Below are 22,260 nucleotides of genomic sequence, written 5' to 3' on the forward strand. Positions count from 1 at the left end.
TGAATATACTTATAATAGCGAGTTTTATAGGCATACAGCTCGCATAAATCAAAATTAAATTCTGTAATTATACAGAGTAATAATTCATATCATGAAATTTATTTAATAGTTTATTACATATAAAAAAACAAGAAAAAGTATCAATAGAAAAATGTATTGAATGTAGTATAAAAAAGCTATATTATTCATAAAATTTTTTAGTAAATATTTACTTAATTTAAATAATATAGTAGTTTATTATTATTCATCATCTACTTAAAGTCAATATATAAAAATCATATAAATTTTTAAGCTCATTTAATTTTTTACGAATATAAATATTTATTTAATAAAATTACGTTTATTTAAAAAAAAAAAAATAAGAAGCTTAATTTTTTTTAAAGAAAATCGTTATTAGTAATTATTATTTACATATGATTTCATTATTATATAATAATTAGTATTACTAAATGATTGACAATAATGGATTTCTTTAAGTAATTTTTGAAACTTATTTTTAGATTTATCATGTATCATAATATTGACTTTATTATATTAATCATATGTTCTAAACTGATTATTATCCTAAATATACAAAGTTCAATAACATCAAAATTAATCATTTGAATTTTGATTCTGATACGTTAAAATCTTCAGAAAAAATATCTATTAAATAATTAATAATATAAAGAGGGGTTCTTATATGAAAAAAGGTAGTATTTTCAATGGACACTTTTTAAGAAGTAAACTAGTAAACAAACCTTAAACATTTGAAATTATATATTGGCAGTATACTTATTTCAACTAAATATTATAAAATAGTTTCCTCTTTTCGCCTAAAACAACTGCATTGTTTTCGCTTACGGTTTCATTTTCAACATTTTGGAAAGCACTGTTTGAAAATTAGTTTCATAAAGCGATTTAGCATAACCCAGAGAGCATCATAAGGAGACGACTTTTATTACTATACTAAATGTATTGTGTTTGTTTAAATAAAAATAATTGTTAAATAATTTAAAAAGTTATGTGTGTATAGATAATTATTGTATAATATAAGTAAATACAATCTGATGTACATTATATTAAATTAAATAGTACATATTTACAATAATTTCCTAAAAATAGGAAAGTTAAAAGACGTTAATTAAAAAAAAAGATACAATCTAACAATATAATAGAGGAGAGTTATAAGTCGATATGAGTTTATATCTTGGCATTCAACTATGTATAAATATAAAATCACTAGATTAATTACTAATTAATAATCAAAAAGAGGAAATTACTTTATCATATTTAGTTGAAATTAAGATTATATTTATTTAATCGATTAGAAGGATTGAATAGTTATTTAAAATAGATATTTTTGCTGTGCCTAAAGTTGAATACCGTATGTCATGGACGGTTTTGTAATTTGCTTATCTCAGGATTTTAGTTCTTATTGGAGAGCGATAAGTTTCTTGAAGTAAGGAAACGTAAATTACTAAATTTACGTTTTGTATTTATGTGATATTTTTAATTAAGCATTTTGACAAGGTGAATACCTAGGTATTTAGCATTATATTATAATACAGGGAATCCTCTAAATAGCGGATATTCTTGGTCACTGAAATCTTGTCCACTATTCAGAGGAGGTAAATTTTTAGAATTCATAAAAGGTAAATAGTTTAAAGGAAAAATTATGCACTTTGTTAAATTTAATTAAAGTGTTTTAACAATTAACAAATTACTAATTATTTAAATAAAATATAATATAATATCAATACAATACCCAGTTTCCATTTAAAAAAAAAATAAAAAGAGAAAAAAGGTGGGCATGTGTCGAGTACTCGAGTGGACCCGTATTCGGGTGTGTTCAATTTAAATTTATTTTTCCTCTAACAGACCAATAAGCCTTCTCCCAATTATATCAAAACTTTTTAAAATATATTAATAAAACACATCCTACCCATACTTAATGATATTTTGCCTAACTCCCAATTTGGATTTCGTAATAATCATTCTAGTATATCAAGTACATAGATTGGTTGAGAAAATCTTATTCATCTTTTAAAAGAGAAACTTTACTTTACTGATTTCTTCCTTGATGTCTCGCAAGCGTTTGACAGGATGCGGTCTACGGGTTAACTAGCTAAAATGTATAGTGTAACTACTCAGTACTCAGACACAACTATTTAATTTTAAAATGTTACATAGAAAACCGCTTTAATTCAGTGCGTTTAGGCTTCATTATCTTAAGCTTATTGTTCTATTATTATAACAAATTGCCTAGTAAAAAAATTGTGCAAAAAAAAATATTAAGTAACTGCCTGAGTTTGCTGACGCACATCATAATTTCCCTGTAATTTTTTATGAATAACCATATGCAAATCGTTGAATTCAAATTTAACAAATCTACTTCAGTAATCTAATAAATAACGAGGTACACTCAAAACCTACATAGCTATACAATGAAATTATTCTCATGGTTTTTTGTCTATAAAATTAACAGTAATTAAATATATGATACTGAAAACCATTAACAACGGAAGTATTTATAGATGAAACACTGTTGGTGTGTTTAAATAATATTACTCAATTCGTCCTCTCTTCTTTTCATTGAATTTTTTTTTAATTATTTTAATATTTGATAATATTTAAAAAATGTACAATACTATAGATATAAAATAATATATATATATATATATAGAACAAGGCCGTACCTGGGGGAGTTAAACTATCTCCCCCCCCCGAAATTTTTTAGCGTTCATAAAATTTAAAAATGAATACTTAACATTACACCTCAAACAATTACAATATAGCGACCTGGCATGGTGTTTGGACGCCAATTGTTCATTATTTTATACACCACTTACTAACCTCCCTCCCCTCCGAAAATTTGTTAGGAGTACTGCCTTGATATAGAAGATGATTTTGTCATTTTGTCATTTAATCACGTGTTTTGGTTTCTCTATTCGAGCTAAAACTTTATTTTAAACGTTATTTTTGGATATAGATACATTTATAATTATGTATGATATATAATAAATTAAAAAAAAATTATTAAGATGATTTGGTTCCAATTTTTTTACAACAGAGAAATGTCAGCCTTTATCAAATAATTGTACATAGTAGAAAAGTACACAACTAATAGGTACAATTTATACAATTTTATAGATACCACATAGTCTATAAATGAAAAGTTATTCAAATTACAATTAAATTTTTTATCGTAATTTAAACAAATTTGGCACGTGATTAGTTTATAGATATAAATAATTGCATAATATTTAACATACACCAAGAATCTTTTATCCAATAACGCAATACCTAATTATTACGTTAATAATTTAATTTGAAACACAACAACATTACAATTTGTTTATTCTATTTATATATCATACAATTAATATGAAGGAGTCTAATAATGCCATTCAGTTATATTATTTATATAATATATAGGATCATTAAACATACATTAGACACTAATTTATAATAATCACAATATTATTTAAATAATTTACATATTAAATATATAGATATTATGTATGGAGAATTGGGAAAACTATGGCGTATTAAAAACTTGAAGTTTTCACATATTAATTGGAGTGTTGTAAAATCATAATTTATAATACAATAAATTTTAAATTAAATTATGTCATAAACAGTATTTATAGTATGATGATTTGTGACATTTTATTTGTAATCCAGTATATTATATCCAGCGTCAAATTAAATAAATATATGAAAGTTTATACAATTTTGCATTTCTAAAAATCAGTTAATAAAATAAATTATATACGGGAAAACCACCAATTAGTAGTTATTGTCGGCCAACTTGGATCGATGACAGATAATACTCGATAAGGCTGATAAGAGTCAAATTTTATTAACACTCGTGTTTATCGAGCAATCTAATCTAAACTACTTAACTACTATAATATTATACTTTATTCATTTATATAATAAAATAAAATAAAAAAGACGCTTACATTTGTGACGATTGATGAGCCAAAGAGATAAAGTCCTTTTGGCTTTTACAAAATAAGGGTTACTAATATAATATTCATGAGGAATATAAAAATCACATCGTATAACATTGTACGTAATAAAAAAATGTTCATGTTAATAGGTGGTGTCATACTACCATAAAAAAAAAAAAATGTATTAATTTTTTTAATCTTTAAGATATTAATTTGTTTTGTCGCGCACTCGTTATTCTGAAATTATTATTCACTGTTTGACAATATTTGTTAAAATGTATAATAAATATTTTAGTTCAAATTTTATTTTACATTAATATACATATGTATAATAAATTTTAACTCACGAGAGATCATTAAAGAAAATTGATAATTCATATATGTTATATGCTCTATAGTTTATGTGTTTAAAAGTTGAAGTGAAAATATTATTTTAATACAGCCATATTAGGCGATACTTTTATTCCAGTCTGTCTTAGAAAAATTGACTAAATTAAATTAATGTCCAGAATAGTTTGAAGAACAAGAAAAGACAATATTAAAGGTGGTTTTATTGATAAAGACTTAATCATACCAGATTCAATCAAAATAAAAAAATAAGACACAAACAATTTATTTTTTGACAATGATAATAGTGAGAATAGAATTTTGATATTTTCAATTAAGTTTAATTTAATTAAGTTGCATTGATAAGATAACTGGTTCAGGGATAGTACTTATCGATCGGGTTTAGCAATTTTATTTGGTTCATGGTCTTATATAGATGGACAAACTTTTCCTTCAGTATCTATTTTGACGATAAATAAAATAATAGGAACATGTACCGCGATTTTAAAAGTATCATTAAGATTACATACTAAATTACTACATTTCTCATTCTAATAAGCCATATTGTAATATTGGTTGTGCAGTGTGCACTTGTACCATAGTAAAGTAAATTACTAAAAAGTAATATAAAAAAATTATAAATTAAATATCGGTGCATATTGAATACATACATTTTTGCATTAATACGTTGTTTTTTTTTTGGTCAAATACTTAAAAATTTGTCAAACCCTCTCGTGCACACGGGCTATGTAGGGTATAGTCTGCGGCTTCATGTGAGGGGCTCATGTTTATCATAAGTATCAAAGCATTTTTGATAATATTTTCTTTAATATTAAAAAATACATAATACAATTTTTTTTTAGTTTTCTAGTGACCCGCGTGATAATTTAAAATATAGACTTATCATTAAATCTTGCTATCACAGCTTATAACGTTTGCAACACGTATACTTAGACATTATAGGCTATATATAGAATAATTATTTTTGTTTTTATGGTTTGTAATTAAAGACCATATACCTATAACTAAGTCCAGCGAATAGGACAGTATCATGTTGACATCGATATGTATTTAATGCATAATTAGCTAGGTATTATACTATTATTGTTCTATGGTACTGGTTGGATAGATAAAATTTAAGTTTTGTTATCTGTGATTTTACTGCCGACCGTCACTGATAGACAATATTTTCGATAAAATAATAACAATATAACATTATATAAATATGTGGAAATTCTTCAAAAATATTCAATATAGTATAGGTCACTATATACTTTAACTTTAAGAAGTTACATAAATTTTCTTTTAATAAATATAATTCAAATTTCAAACTACTATTATTACTACAGTGTGTTGTTTAATATTCTACTGTAAAACTATGTGTGATTTTAGATTCTGAGGGAAGCAAAGAAGTTAAGTAGTATATTTTCAAAAACTTATATTGTAGATTGAGTCCTATGTAGTAAAAGAAAATGTTGGCTCAGAATCGTTTTTTAAAATAAAATATTTATTCTTTCCTTTAATTCAATAAAATTACATTGAGTAGGTATTCTATCCTAGATGCAAAATATGTTCGATGATTTTTTTTCTTGCGAGGGGCCCTATTTTCTTATTACATAACCTGTGAATAAAGTCTGCGCATGCTTATGGACATAACTGTATTTAAAAAATAAAAACAGTATATTACATTTAAATTTTACAAAATTATACAATTATTTGGAACAGCCGAAAAATAAATAAATATTCCAAAACTATTTTATAGTGTTTTATGATATTACGAATTATATATTTTGTAATATTAAACTGTTTTTATGGTCAATATATAAGTATTTAATTTATTTTTAGAAAAATAGTATAAATACGTTTTTCAAGAATTAAACTTGTAATTTATTTTAATAATATCAATATTATATATTTATGACAAAAAAATATACAAATGCTAAACAATTTCATAATTCAGTTAATATTTGAACAGGTGGTTAGGTTGGTTAATATGTTGAACAGGTGGTAAAATGTAAGAATCCGGGTGGAAAAAGGTCAGATGATGAAATGCGAGTATGACAACCGTCTACCTACAACCTACATTCTTTTGTATTCATATTCTATAACTTTATTTTAATACTGTAACTTGCTATTAACGAAAATGTGTATATAATCAAAGACGCTATAATATAATAAAACTAGAAACTTTGTTTTTGTACATTAATAGATTACATAATATGTACATATTAACATGTATATATCTACTCTTAAAATTCAATACACTTTTAATTTAAAAATATTTAATAGTAAAACATTTAATAAAGATGTTAATAACACAATACGGGTCTAACAGTGACAATCAAGAACACTAGTTTAACACATATTATTGATAGCCCAGGTAAATAGTAAAGGTAAGTAAAAACGAACAACCAAACCAATATTTTAACAAAAGATTCGTGTAATTATCAAATCAACAAATGTCACCCAAGAATATTCATGATTCATGAATCATGAATTTACGATCAACCATCTTTATTATAGAAATACAGATTAAATATTAACTATGATATCAAACATTATTATGGACTTAAATTGAAATTGAAATATTGTTTCAAAATAATGCAAAGAATAATATGAATAATACAGATTAATATGAGATAAATAATGGATTAACATTACAATTTGGGAAATATTAAAATAACATCCTTTTTTCAGTTACATATTTATATAATATATTAAGACATGTATAACAAGAGAATTAAAGAATGATGTCTAGAAAAATGTCGAGGATAAAAACAGTATTACTAAAAAAAATTATATTATTATGTTCATTATTATATTATTTTATGGAACTATTATTTTTAAATTGAAAATAAAACTTTTGAATAGCAAGTATTGTAAGTAAACATTTATAATGAATTATAAAAAAAAAAAAATTATATTTTTTTCAAATTATTTTTTTATTAGAACATAGTTAATATGTAACAATTGAATATTGATCATTATCAAGTATTTGTCAGTTTGTGACATAATCAATCAAGTTTCATTAAGAGGACGTCAGCGCAACATTTGTGAACAGTGTCTATTATATATTATAACAGAAAAAACAATTTCATAATAACATATTTCTCATTTTGAACTATACGCGGATAAGAATTAGGATAAACAATTTATACAATACAAATTTCTAAAGATTATATAATCCAGAAATCTATATTACTAACCAAATACTTATTTTAATTATATAGTTTATTACTATTTAAAACACGGTAAACAAAATAATAATAAACATTAAATATATTGGATCTATAATAAACATTATAAATAAAACACAAATACGTGAATATTGAATAAATGTCTATTAATAAATAAATTAAAATAAATATTAACTAGATATATCACATTTTTTTAATATTCTGTTGAAATTATGAAAATATAATATTATAAATGATTATTTAAAATTCAGATGTAACTCCTAATAAAATAAAAAAAACATAACTCAGTATCGACGTCTGTGATGCAGTTAAGAGGACATTGTACCCGTATATGTTGTCTCTGTCTTACATACATACGATATGGAAAATTTTCGTTCAGCGCAGATCAGCAGAATTCATTTTGTGATGTTAGCTTTAATATTAGAGTAAATTTACCTAATATTAAATTTAAAGATAATAATATTATCTAGGAAATGTCATATGTTTTTATTGATATTATTATCATTTTAAAAAGTTTTGGAAATTTTAAAGCTGGAATATTTTATATAGCTATAATTTACTTTAAAATGATAATATCAATTAAAGCATATGACATTTCCTAGATAATATTCTTACATTTAAACTTGATGATAGGTAAATTTACTCTAATATTAAAGCTAACATCACAAAATGAATTCGGCTGAACGAAAATTTGCTATGATGTACGTTATTAGTATGACAGAGACAACACATGTGGGTATAACGTCCTCTTAATGCGACATTGAATTTTATAAAATAATTATTTTTTAATCAATATAATATGTAAGCTAGTGTTGATGAACTCTAGTATCTATTTGTATGTACTTAATCAAGTTCACTGCCATTATTTAATTTTGTTTAGTTTGATAACATATATTATAATATTCACAAATAAATTAAATTATTAATATAAGTATTGTATAGTAGTTAAATATGCCGTTATAATTTATTTTCAAAGCATTAATGTCTTATCAAAAATATTACGAAGTTTAATTAATAATTATTTGCAAAGAATTTGATGAGTACTTATATTTGTATGGATCAAATATAAATAAAGAAAGACATCAGTTTACCTAACGTTTTAATATGGTGTATTTTAATGGCTTGTGAATGGGTTGATAAATTTAAGAAAATATGTAAAATAGGTTATACAAAGTTGCTTTTAGAGGTGTCAAATATTCGTACAATATTAGATTTAAAGAAAGGAATTATAAAACGATTTTATTATAATGTAAAAAAAAGGAGGAAACTACAGATTTAACAATGACAACATCTTAAATCTTAATGTTCATCAAGATTAAGAAGTCGGTTAATTAAACGAGTTAAATTAATATAAATAGTATTAATAATTGATATAATTTATCAATAATTTCGGCTAATTTAAATCTAAAAAGTGATTATCAACAAGCCAAATCTTAATTATATTCTATAGGAAATATTTTTAAATGTACCTAATAATAAATAATTCCTATTAATTTGTGACAAAATTTGAAATATACATCAATAAAATATTATTTATACACGATAATTAATGCATTAACAATTTATATTAATGACAAGAATCAAAAAGATCAATATCGAAAAATGCTCAAATAACACGTACAAAGCAACAAAGGTATATAATAATGTTCTCGTTATATTTCGCAGAGGAAAATACTGATTATTTACGAAAATAATACTATTGGTAGGTAATACGTAGCATATAATAAATTATACATATTCTATCAAATAAATTATATAAAAAGGTTAATTTCATACAACCCTACGTGATGCAATTAATATTATAAAAATTTAAAAACATTTTAATGAGTCTAAAAGTTTTCAACAAATGTAAAAGACGCAAATTTAAATCAAAAATCAAACTTATGATTCCTCTAAAATCTATGACATAAATATAAAAAAAAAAGAAAATGGTAAAACTGTTCAATGTTCATTTAAAAAATATAATTCAAGTTTTTTGATACTAGAAGTAATATTTTCTAATTACATGGTATAATGAATAAATAAATTCAAAATTAAATGATTAAAAGAAGAAAATCAAGAATGTTTATATATAGCATAAAAAGAACTGAAATATTTTGAAAATTATATCACGTCATAAAATGTTAATATAAATTAATAGTGAAAATCCAAGTATCTACAATTATTATATTCAATAATTTAGGAGGTGTCATATGAGATTACATAAAAAAAAATACAAAATTAATAGTTCCAAACTACTCGGTCTATTACGAATTTAAAATAAAATAAAATCTTCGAGTTATACAATCAAGAATTCACCTGTATTTTGTTACTATATCCATATTTTATTTTTGTATCAACGTAGCGGTTCGAATATTTTTGGATTAAAAAATATTTTTATATAAATATAATAGAATAGGAATATGAGCTTAAATATTTAAATGATCTTTTCAAACTATAATCAAAATAAATAATCAACACAAACAATAATAAAATAAACTTAATCATAATTCAAATATTAATTATTAACCGTGTTACAATTAATTGAAAATAATATACTTAATATTATTATTATGTGGGTACTTATATATTTTGTTAAAGTTTGTAAAAATGTGTACAAGTACGACTAATTGTGACAAGTCTATTAAGAATTTAGAATTACTATTATGTTTATTGTCAATATTCCATAATATTGAATGAATCTCTAGTACTCACGTGTATGTTTTAAATGTAGTATTTTTTTGTTAATAAAATGTCTAAACTAAATTATTATATTATTCGAGGATTTTAATTAAATCAACACAAATTATTACTTTAGAACACTCACCTAAGTATTATTTTGTATACTGTTTAATACTCAAACATGTTTTTAGAACATTGAAATAAAATAACGATACCACGTGTTACTTGATCACACAGCAAAACGTAACTAAACTCGCTTAGTCGCTCCTGGTTGATGAGACAGGAATCTACGTTCGTTATGGTAGTATGGTACCCAACGTATATTTTTATACATGCCACAAGCCAGGTGTTCTCAAAATGTTTTTATCAACTTCAAATCTATCTACGAAATTTTAATTAGCGGTATGAGAATAAGTAATATCATTAAAAATATGAAGATTTAATAATAATTATAAATGAAAGAATATAGTTAAAATTTGAATATCTTCTAATTACCTATATTAATTTATTGTTGATTAAATGTTTGTTGAAAACACCATAAACATATTTATAACAATATTTTTAAAAAAATAATAAATAATCGAATTGAATTTTAACAACTATTGAAATAATTTGAATTAACTAAAAATATTTTGGTAAGCATTTTTAAGCACCCATTATGGGATTGTGTTGCAGTATGTCAGTATGTATAGGGTGATATAATGTTTTGACTGCTTAGGGTTCGTTGTATTTTGAATGTATATCGTTATCGTGCACATGTAAAATTACGCAATACAACATGTAAAATGATACAAGCAGAATTTTTTTACTGTAAATTTAAATTTTTTTATTATAAAAATATACTTACTAATTAAACTTTAAATTTTTATATAGGTATTTAAAAGTAAACAATATATTATTAATTTAATAATTACGTATTTAATAGTGTATTACTATAATTTAGCCACCGATAATAGATATAAATCAAAATGATGTCTAAATCTGTATTGAATTAGAATTTAAAAAAATAACAAAAACATGGATATATGAGGACATATTTTTAGTAGAAATATTTTTTCAAAGAATTTTGAATATGATTTATTTGAAAAGCTGAAGAATAAAATACAATTAATTTACTAATAAATAATATTATAATTTGTACTTTCTATTATTTATCAAAATGTAATATAATATAGGCAGCTGTAAAAGCTAAAAACTTACACGCAAGTAATATCTCATGTATTACACATTAAAGAATTCTAGATACTTAACATTCATCACTAGTATCTTATTTTTATACTTGGTATTTCAAATGCATATATCTATATTTTACAATTCTACATACATTATACATATAGAGTCAAAGTCAAAGAGTCAAGTGGTCCAACCAGTTATTGAGAAAAACGATGGAATATGATTACTAGTTTGTAACTCTGAACTCTGAGAAATACAAACATGACCATATGTAATATTATATATGCCTACAATATGTTTATTGTCTATAACCTATACATACCCTGATACCCAGTGATATATATTATTTCCATTTAATACATAATATAGAACATTTTAGATTATTGATACAATTATGATTAATGAATGATGATATACCAGTATAACTACACACATAATTTATTATGTTGGTCTGCATGTTACAAATATAGGTCTTGTACTCTCGTGCAATATAAAAACCAATTTTTCTTAAAAAAAAATAATAAAATTTATTAATTTTACTCTGCCCCAAGCCCCGCAAATCATGGGGACACCCAAGATGTAGTATAGCATTTTCCACATATTATAAGTAAGTATTACTTATAATAGCAGTAAACTACTGCCCAACAATGTCCCTTTTCATACAAGTTAGTAGTTTGTTAATTTTTATTGAATTATACTTATTATTAATCAAAATTTGTCCTTTCAAACATGTTAACGGATAATCAATAAATACAAGTAGGTATATAATATATTGATGAATGATGAGTGATGACTACAACTGCTCTAATAGTCATTTAATCTTTATCATAATATGCGAAGTTTAAAAATTTATTTTGTGGGGCTTATTTTTATTTTTTTATTTTTAGATTCTATAGCTTTAAATTTTAAACAAAATTTAATATATATTAAAAAAATTAAAACTAACCTATGGATTGAATATATTGTTATATAAATTTTGGATGATTAACTTAAACATGATCATTGTTCACCTTTATGCCTTATTTTATACTTTAGTTTAATATTTTACTAACATTTTGAATTTAGACATTTTTAAACATAGGTACTGAAAGAATAAAGATCATAAGTATAAATGTGTTTTCTAATGTCACTAACTTTTATTTTATATTATTAAGATGACCTTTTTTTACTAAATTGTATACAGCAGAATAATATATTTTATAATGTAATGTAATATGGTAGTTGGTACATGAAAGTTTTTTTACATACCTAAATATTTTTGTCTAAAATGTTTAATAAAGTACTTAGAAAATGTTCCTAGAAATATTTAAATATAAATCTATGTTTGGAATACCTACTCATTAGTCATTTAGTCATTACCAATAAATGATAAAACATTTATAAATTCATTAAAAATTATAATTTATTGAAATCTTTTGTGGATGTTTTGTAGGAATTTACTGGTTTAAATGTACCTTCCTATAAGAAAATTGTTGTAATTAAAATGGTATTTATAAGCTATTGTGATAACCTACAAAATTTTCCAGTACATTTAATTCTGTTACTGCAACTAATACCGATTAACACTATGTTATATTACTATAAGACAATTATATAATCCACAAGACAAAATAATATAAATAAGTTTATTCAATAACACATTTAGCATATAAAAGTAAGTTTACTATTATCAGTGATGGCGCCAGATAATTTTATTGGGGGGTGATACGGGGCCAAATTTTTTTCTGGCGAGACATTTATGTATGGTCACTTGATCACCCATTAATTTGTTTATACCATATTTTCAGGAATAAAAAAAATGTTTTGTGTATAATATTTTATATTTCTAAATAAATAATCAAAAAATATATCTACTATATTATTAATACAAATGTACTACAGTAAAACTTTAAATTTCTTCCATTTTCTTTTATTTGTATGTAACAATACATAACATTTATTTTTAATGTATGAGATTCTAGAAATTGTGCAGATAGTATTTTTATTTCTAAATGTCCAAAAACAGCATATTTAATTTGAATATAACAATTAAACTTAAAATAATATAACTTAAGTCTAAAAATTCTTTAAACTTTAAAGTAATTAATACTATTTTATATAAAAATAATGACTTACAATTTCTATATTTACCTACTTACATATTCTTAACATTACATTATTGGAAAGGGAAAAAACAAATGTTGGAGGGAGGCAATTGCAAGGGAAGATCCAGGGAGGGGGCACTGGGGGCAAGTGCCAACCCTGTTGGAAAAAAATAATATTAAAAAACATAAATTTTTATCATATTGTTTTTTTTTTTGGTGGGGGCTATATCTATATTATATAATTTTTCCTATAAAGTTCTCTAACCATAAATACATGCTGGATCCGCCTTTGGATACTTGCCTACCCTTACCCTTGTGTAGCGTAGCCCCTGGATATAATATTACATCAGAAGGTAAAAATGAATAAAAAAATCTAATACTATATCCCTCTCCCCACAAAAAAAAAAACACAAACTAGGATAAAATAGCTTACTGAAATAAAAATAGATGCAAATGCTATACATTATTACTAAAATAATACTAACTAAGTATTGGTTAAAATTTTAAAATTTTGACGTCTGAGAAAAATACAGTTAAGCAGTTTACTTTATGTATTGTTAGGTACCTACCCATTTGTATCTAAACCATAATATAACATTAAACTTCACCAATAAAAAAGAAATAAAATATGAAAAAGTTCATATAATTTAAATTTTGAAGTCGATATGAAGAATTATAATTATTATATTACCTATTTTATAATTTGGAAATTGTTTTAGATAGTTTTTTCATAGAACTTTTTATATTTGAGTTATTTTAAAGCGATTCTATTGTATTATCTACTTACAGTTATAATAGAAAGAAAATTTTATGTTCATTTAGTCGAGTAATAATATTGGTTGAAATTTGAAGCGCAGAATTAATTAAATTATGAAATAGAATTTAATGTATTAAATTGTATTACAAATGTAATATGTATCATTTTAATGAACTTCACCAAGGTATTTTGTAATTTTTAAGTTATTGAAATTTCAAACATGAAAAAATTTAAAACGCTACTAAAATACTTACCGCGATATCTGTTGATAATTGATAACATATCATGTGTGCCGGGGTTGTTGAAAAACACAGCCGAATTAAAGAAATATTATATTTTTAAAAGTATATAACTCTTACTTATTAGTTATTAGAGTAACTTATACTACAATAAAATTCAATATGACAATGTTGAAATCATTATTTTCTTTCCCTAAGGTTGAAATGTCGTATGTCAATAATTGTCAATGTAAACAATGTTTACGATTTTACGAGTAACGACTAACGACAAATACGACACCGTATGTTATCATTTTATTATTTATTGTTATCAATATTATCACATCAGTGGTGTAGCCAGGAGGGGTTTGGGTGTTGACCCCCCCCCTCTTCGGCCATATATTTATCAAAAATATAATGTTTATAATATAGGAATACAATCATTTATTTGTGGTGAAATCATAGACCTTATACTAATAGTATAAGGTATTAAGGTCTATGGGTGAAATGTATTCTGTTATGCCGTATTCATGTTATCGACTGCACTGGTGATAATAATCATTATCATTCAATTATTTTATTATTTTAACACGGCTGTGGATTTATTTTATTTTATTACTAAACTAAATTTTGATGGACATTATCGTCAAGGCTGATACTAAAAGGCCTTGTTATTTAAGGTTCCTAGATAATATCTGCTTAAGTGGAATAATTTTTGTTGGACAATTGTTGTTGCTTCGACGTTTGGGGTGTTTAGACTGCTTAGACGCTTAGTACTTAGTAGTTACTTAAATGTATTAATATACTTGAAGAGCCATCTGTTTGACTATTTGAGCGTGAGCGACGGCCGCTGTGAGTTGTGACAGTTTTAGTTATTTTCTATTGAACATATTATTGTACCATAGTGCGCAGAGATCTTATTTAGATGTGTTCTTTTATTTGCTTTCTTGAGTAGTCTTTCCATTTTGCAGTCTGTAACTCAGTGCTGTAGCCAGGATTTTTTTTTTTTGCTGGGGAGAGGGTTAATTTTTGATGGCTAATTATGACAACAAATTAAGTTTGCACTGTATTTCTGACTGTATAATTCATATAATTATACATATATTAGCAAATCAAGATCCAGTAAGTGTGATAAGAGCGGCGTTGCTTTCTCACCACAAATGGTTAATGATTTTTTTTTAGTTATCTCCGTATTCGGGGCAACGGGTTATCACGGCATCACGCATACAAAATTGTATTTTCAATAAAATTAATAAAATTATTAACATTATTGTCGTCTGACATTTCGGGTGGGGGGGAGGGATTGTGCCCGAATGCTCCCCCTGGCTATGGCACTGCTGTGACTCCACAATGCACATTCAGTAATTGGGAATCTTCTGCTTTGTGTTCTTCACCACATTTCACAAACACAGATTTTTTAATATTCACAAACGACTAACGTTTTTGTGTATTCTATAGTAGTATAGTTCATTAAATCTAACACGAGTTAAAAAAAACCTTATTTATAAATTTATAATCAAGAAAAATTGTTTTGTTAGTGCGTTAATATTTAGGTACATGTGTATTTTTTTAATAGGTTTTTATATAGAATATAGATCGTCAAATAAGAACTTCAAATTGATGCGATGGTGAAAATTATTATTTTTCTAAGAGTTCTAATTTGTTGAACTTGAAGTTAGATTGGAGATTTAGAGGTGGGTGATCTAGAGAGGTGTCTTTTGCTAGAGTTCTCAAAGTGTGGGGCGCGACCCTCCGGAGGGCCGCAAAAGCTTTATAGGAGGGGGGGGAGCGCAAGAAAATTTTAAAAATCAATATTGCATTGGTAGGACAGAAAAAGATTTGTGAAATTGCCGTAAAAATAATCGCGTTCTGTATTGTATACGATTCAGTATAATTATACATCACATATAGCAGCAACAATCAACACGTATACAATAAATTTGTAATGTTAATATCAATATTAGCCTATAGGTATTTATTGTTTGTTTTTAACTTTTTGTTACTCTAAACATGACTGTTAAAATTATTTTTATGAGGGGGGCTCACGTCTGGCGTTGACCAAAAAGGGGGGGGGGTTTGGCCTGAAAAGTTTGAGAACCTCTGTAAGCTGCTATATTGTTGTATCTTCAATCTTCATTTGTCAGGCTATTGTTTGTTTTTATTTTTAAAAACGATAAACTAGATACATTTTTATTTATATTAGGTAGCAAAATTTGTTAATGTTGATTGAAGTACCTAAATGGTTTGTGTCTTTTTTTTATTTGTTTCTGTTATTCAAATCAAACGTGCATATTTAATAAGAAAATTTAAGTATAGGTAACAATAACGATAACAGTATAGAACGAGAACGATAGCGTTGGTCGTTAATTAAATGTAACAAGGTCGCCGTCGGCGAATAATTAAATGTCGTATGCGGTCTAGTAGGTATAATAGGTATATAGACTGAATGTATTATGGAATCTATGTATACCTACAGCACGCGATTGTCAGCAAGTAAAAATACGTAATACATATTTTTTTAATTACGTAAGGTAATTAAAATTGGGAGCACACAGTACACTATGCACATGACGTGGAAGTGCGTAATGGTCAAAAGCTAACGCTTAATGAGGAACTGTAAATCTCAAGTAAAAATCTAAAAGCTGATATTCCTAATTTTATGATGAAGGCGTTGTATTATAGCCCATTATTGGCTGCAGTTATTATTTTTTATCTTCTATGCACTTGATTTAGTATTTTTAAGAAATATCATTCGGCATTCCTCTTTTGACATTAGAAAAAAAAAGAAATTACAGAAATTAATGAGATATATGGGTAACGTATTTTCTAAAATTAAGATCAAACAATCTGATGCTGTAAGTTTTTATAGTTTAGTGTATTGAATATTGATACGGTTATATACATTCAAAATATTTCGAAAGTCAAACATTAATACAAAGTACTGTTTAATTTTTTTTATTATATTAGTAGTAAGTAGATATAAGCATAGTTTAAGATAAGTGTTATTAATCTATAGTATAAGGTAGATAACAAACTACAAGGTATACCTACTACATTTAAAATTAAATTAAAATTTTGTAGTGTTATGCGTATGATTAAAAATTTAAAATACTAAGATAGTATCTAGATGACTATTATAATAATTAATAACTATAGGTATGTACCTATATTTAATAGTGGTTATGTGTAGCCATGATATGCACTTATATTTTGAATAGGAACAAAGATAATAAAACGCGAATGCACCTCATAGATATTGATATTTTATATTATACATCATTATTACGTACTTTTATACAGTACAATAAAATATATTAATATACGAGTATATATCTACAAGCTACAACTATCTATATAGTTGTTATTCAGAAATCAGAATATGCATGTTAAATATATAATACTGTATAATACTATGTATAGCATTATAATAACTCGTTATCTATTATTGTACCTATATGTGTAATGTGAGTAATGTATCTACTATAGGTTATAGCTTATAAATTGTAATACCTATTAAGTGGGTTAGGTAATAGATATTATAATACTTAATTATTATTATGAAAGTGCTGAAATTGTTATATCCGTTAACAGGTAATACAACTACACAAGTACCTACCGACAATTAAGTATCGGCAATTTTTTTTTTATTTGGGTATTATATTAATTGTTTTTAATTTTAATTGATGTGTATACTACGTTGTAATTACACTTCAGGTACATTTTGTAAAGACAAATTATTATAATATTGTTCTTAAATAGGTAGGTATCATAGTCATAGATATATATGAAGGTTATAAACTTTTTTTTATTCACGAAATTCTAGAATATTTTCTAAAAATGTTTTCTCTATGTGGTACAATGAGCGTAGACCGTTTAGAAAAATTGATCTATAAATGCGGTTTATTTGGTCGAGTGATTATTATTTCACCAAAAATACCGTTTAGGTGAATAAGTATAAATCGGTTATTATAAGTAAATTAATTTATATAGATACAGTATGTATAGTAATGTACATAATAAAATTATATTATTCGTAAATACCGTTAAATTTTCATACAACTTATTGGATTGGAGTGTAGTACAACTGTACATGGGTATTACGTATTTACGTATATAAAATTCATATTTGAAATTATATTCAAATATAATATTATAAATAAAACCTCAACTGTTTTTGCATTAAGTTATGTTTTATACTTACACAAGAAATCAACATTATGTTAGACCTTAGTGTAATCATTGATTATAAATACTAGTAGGTAAAAATAAATTGCAAGCATTGTATCAGCGGATTACCTTATTCTTGATCTTCCGGATCCGACCGGGAATGTTTATGAATAAATAATTCATTAAAACATCATAACAATTTTTTCTTTATAACTTAATATATTTTTGATATTTTTTTATATCAATATATAGGTAGATTTTATAATCAACCTTGTATTAAATTTTCCGCTGCACACGAATTGCATACCAAAACAGGTAGACGACCTTTTTAAACAAGTTGCATCGGAGACGCAATTCTTGTTACCTTTTCACTTAACATTTTTTCTTAGGTTTTCAGTGGTTTTCAAATTTATTTTTAATTTTGATATTTTTAAATTAAAAAAAAAAAGTAATAATAATAATAATAAAATATTTATTATTAACATAATATTATTATATGAAAACTTGTTTTTTAATAGTTTGTACTTTTAGGCCGGAGCGTATTCACGGCGTATTCGTCGTGTTTCGAACCGTAGCGTATTTCGCGGAGTTTTCCATCGAGTTAAAAATAAACCAATGCATTTTGAGTTTAACGGAAAACGCGGAAAAATACGCCGTTTATAGCTCCGGCCTTATAGATAATTTCGATAAAAATATTGGTGGAGAAAAATACAAGAACTAGGCTTGGTTTCAGACTATATCCTAAATAATGAAATAGGCAAGTACTTAGCAATGATGTTTGAATTATCTTTCCTAGAACCACACGAAGTTGGGGGGATTTTTTTTCGTTTGAAATGTCTGCTATTCAACCTGATGAACACAAAACTACAGAGTTTGCTAACTATTTAGTAGATACATGTATAAATGAAAATTCAATATTTCCTCCGGAATTATGGCAGAAAAAAGTTCTAACTATAATGTGATTGATTATGACTTATAATTTATATTATTATGAGTTATGACATTATCATATTTTTACAATTACATTTCAATTTTTTTATATAACCATTAATTTGGCATATCTCTATTATGGCAATATCACTTTAGCAACCTAGATGAAAAAGTAACACGAATTTCGTCCGGGACACAAAGGTTCGTCTACCTATTTTGGTACACAATTCGTGTGTACCCAAATTTTCAAACATATCTACACATTTTATAAAAATAAAGTAGGTACTTTTAACACTAATTTTATGTGGTTTCAAAGGCCACATAATACACACAATAGATAGTCTGCATCTTAGTTCGCCGAGAGAATGTAGTTGCACTTGCACAACGTTTTATACAAAACACGTACTCAGTAACACAAACAAACACAGCCCCGTACTGTCCCATCGGAACACCGTGAGATTTCCCGGTGCGTTCTGTAAAAATCTTAATATTATTTCCGTCCCTCGAGAAAAATTGAAATTTATAAATTAATGCTTATTATATAGGTTACCCAGAGTTACTGTTAAAATAAACATATTTTATGATTTCAACATTAGAACACATTAAATGTCTAATTTGTTTTAAAAAAACAATATTATTTTTTCATATACATCGTATATTATTGTACCTAATATCTATTATCGTCGTTGTCATTAATTTCCGCTCCCGCATGAATTTATATATATTTTATTATTTTTTATTTATTTATATTTATATTATTATATATTTAAATAGGTAGGTGATAAAGTGATTAAATTAAAATTTACTTAGAAAATAAATGTAGAGTTATTGAAAATATTGTATGCATGATGAACAAATTTACTTTTAAATGTCATTAGGACGCTATAAAAAGTATAATTGTTTTTAAAACGCTATAGAGCTACAGTGCTACAAAAGTATAGAGTTACTTTATAACTGGTCGACGATAATTACTAATTTATCAAACACTTAGATAGGCTCTATAGATATTTTTATTATACCTGCATATCTACTAGCTAGGTTAAATTAGTTACCTACTTAAAATTCAATTAATAAATCAGTGGTGGAACGTAAACTATTTAACGAAAACAAGACTTTAATAATTTTAATTTAACTCAAATATTTACTGTGGCAGTGTGTTTGTCTCTCCTACAATGATAATATTTTATACGCGTATAGACGTATAGTAATCAATAATATTTATATTTATAATACATTTTAATATATTATATTGTATACTTAACTTTTTTTTTAGAATATAGACGTTTTTATAACTAGTGTTAGTCGGTGTTTTAATCATATTATATAATACATTAAATTCAAAATAATGATTGAAAAAATTTAAAATTTAAATTTCATTGGAAAATAAAATATTTTGTCTTCTTTTATTAAAACCAAAATTAAACAAAATTAGGTCCGTCACTGAATCTAATATTAATTTAAATTATTTGAATAAGATGAAATATTAGTAGACCTAAATTAGGTATAAATATTTTTGTTGCGTAGGTTTTAAGTATTTTAAAATAGCACGAAAAGTTTTTTATGGTCTACAAAAAAAAAAAAAAAATCAAAACAAACTTAATAGTATCTATCAAAATTTAAATAGCTTGAATATTTTTGTCTTACACAAAATGGACACATAAATATTACTCTATACATTTTTTAAAATCATTTTTTCTTAAACATTTTAAAATTGTAAAAAATATTATGCGTATGATTGTTTTAGATATATTTTAAATAATTTCATGGTATTCTCAATCTATGTTTATCATGACATCTTACAGTATGATTAGGGCCGTATTCAGCTCCTCCGAGACCCGGGAAAACGGGAAAACTACATATTTCGGGCCCCCTTTTTTAGGGTTAGGCTTGATTTTTTTTTAGGTTCGGGTCCCTTAAAATAGGTTTAGTGCCGGTCACCAGACATATGACCTGAGATAACCGTCCTGAATACGGCCTTGAGTATGATACATTTGCATTATAATCTATACTTATTATTACTCAATAGTCAATACTCATATTAGTATATCAATTAAATGAATATATTTAATTAAATAATCCATTATAATATTTTATAACTAGAAGGTACTAATTAGTAAAATCTAATATTATAGTGTATTATAATTTAGTTTTGGTGGTGCGTGCACTAATAATAGTATGGCAGAAAGATTCGTATTATTATTGGAGACGGATAGAAAATGTTTAAGTTGTTAATAATTTTTGATTTATTATATATTTATTGATATATATCCATGAAAATAAATAAAAATTATTATTGTAGGTGTAAAAAAGTGTTACCTATATTACTATCATTATATTATTAACATAAAATATATTTTTGATAAAATGTAATATTATTCTGGCTATTTAGCCATTTTTTATATTTTGGTCTTTAGATACGGTATTAATACAACTTTGTTTATTAAATATTAAAATTTGCAGTTATTATAACTGCTTTTAATTTAAACTACAAACACAAATTAATTTATAACGAAATAGGTTTTTATAATTATGGGAACCATCTTACGTGCTAAAAAAGGAAAAAACAATTTATCTACAACAAATGACTTATATAATACTGACTATCATAATCAAGTAATATCTTTAAGACAAGTATAATATTAAATGTTGGAATAATTTATTAGTAGTTAAGAAAAAATTAATTTTTTAATTTTTATAATATTGTATTAAATGTATAGCTACGTAGAAAGCATTTTAAATTAATTATTATTTTAAGATGTTTGAATTGATTTTATTTACCTACTTATCTTATATAATTGTTAGCAGAAA

The 22,260-nt window shown here is 24.8% G+C and overlaps 1 protein-coding gene across 4 annotated transcripts in view; it reads right to left on the reverse strand.

The window, feature by feature from the left end:
• Positions 1-14,617, reverse strand: part of LOC132920849 (monocarboxylate transporter 10) — a 31,420-nt gene extending 16,803 nt beyond the window's left edge. The window contains exon 1 of one of the 4 annotated variants that reach the window (XM_060983564.1): positions 10,157-10,365. The gene's annotated coding sequence lies outside the window, so the exon portion shown is untranslated. Of the gene's footprint in view, positions 1-10,156; positions 10,416-14,391 lie in introns of those variants that run through there. The other 3 variants (XM_060983563.1, XM_060983562.1, XM_060983561.1) reach the window with 3 other exon arrangements.
• Between the last annotated feature and the right edge of the window lie 7,643 nt (positions 14,618-22,260).

The sequence above is a fragment of the Rhopalosiphum padi genome, chromosome 2 (genome assembly GCF_020882245.1).
Source record: "Rhopalosiphum padi isolate XX-2018 chromosome 2, ASM2088224v1, whole genome shotgun sequence".
Lineage (NCBI taxonomy): Eukaryota > Metazoa > Arthropoda > Insecta > Hemiptera > Aphididae > Rhopalosiphum > Rhopalosiphum padi.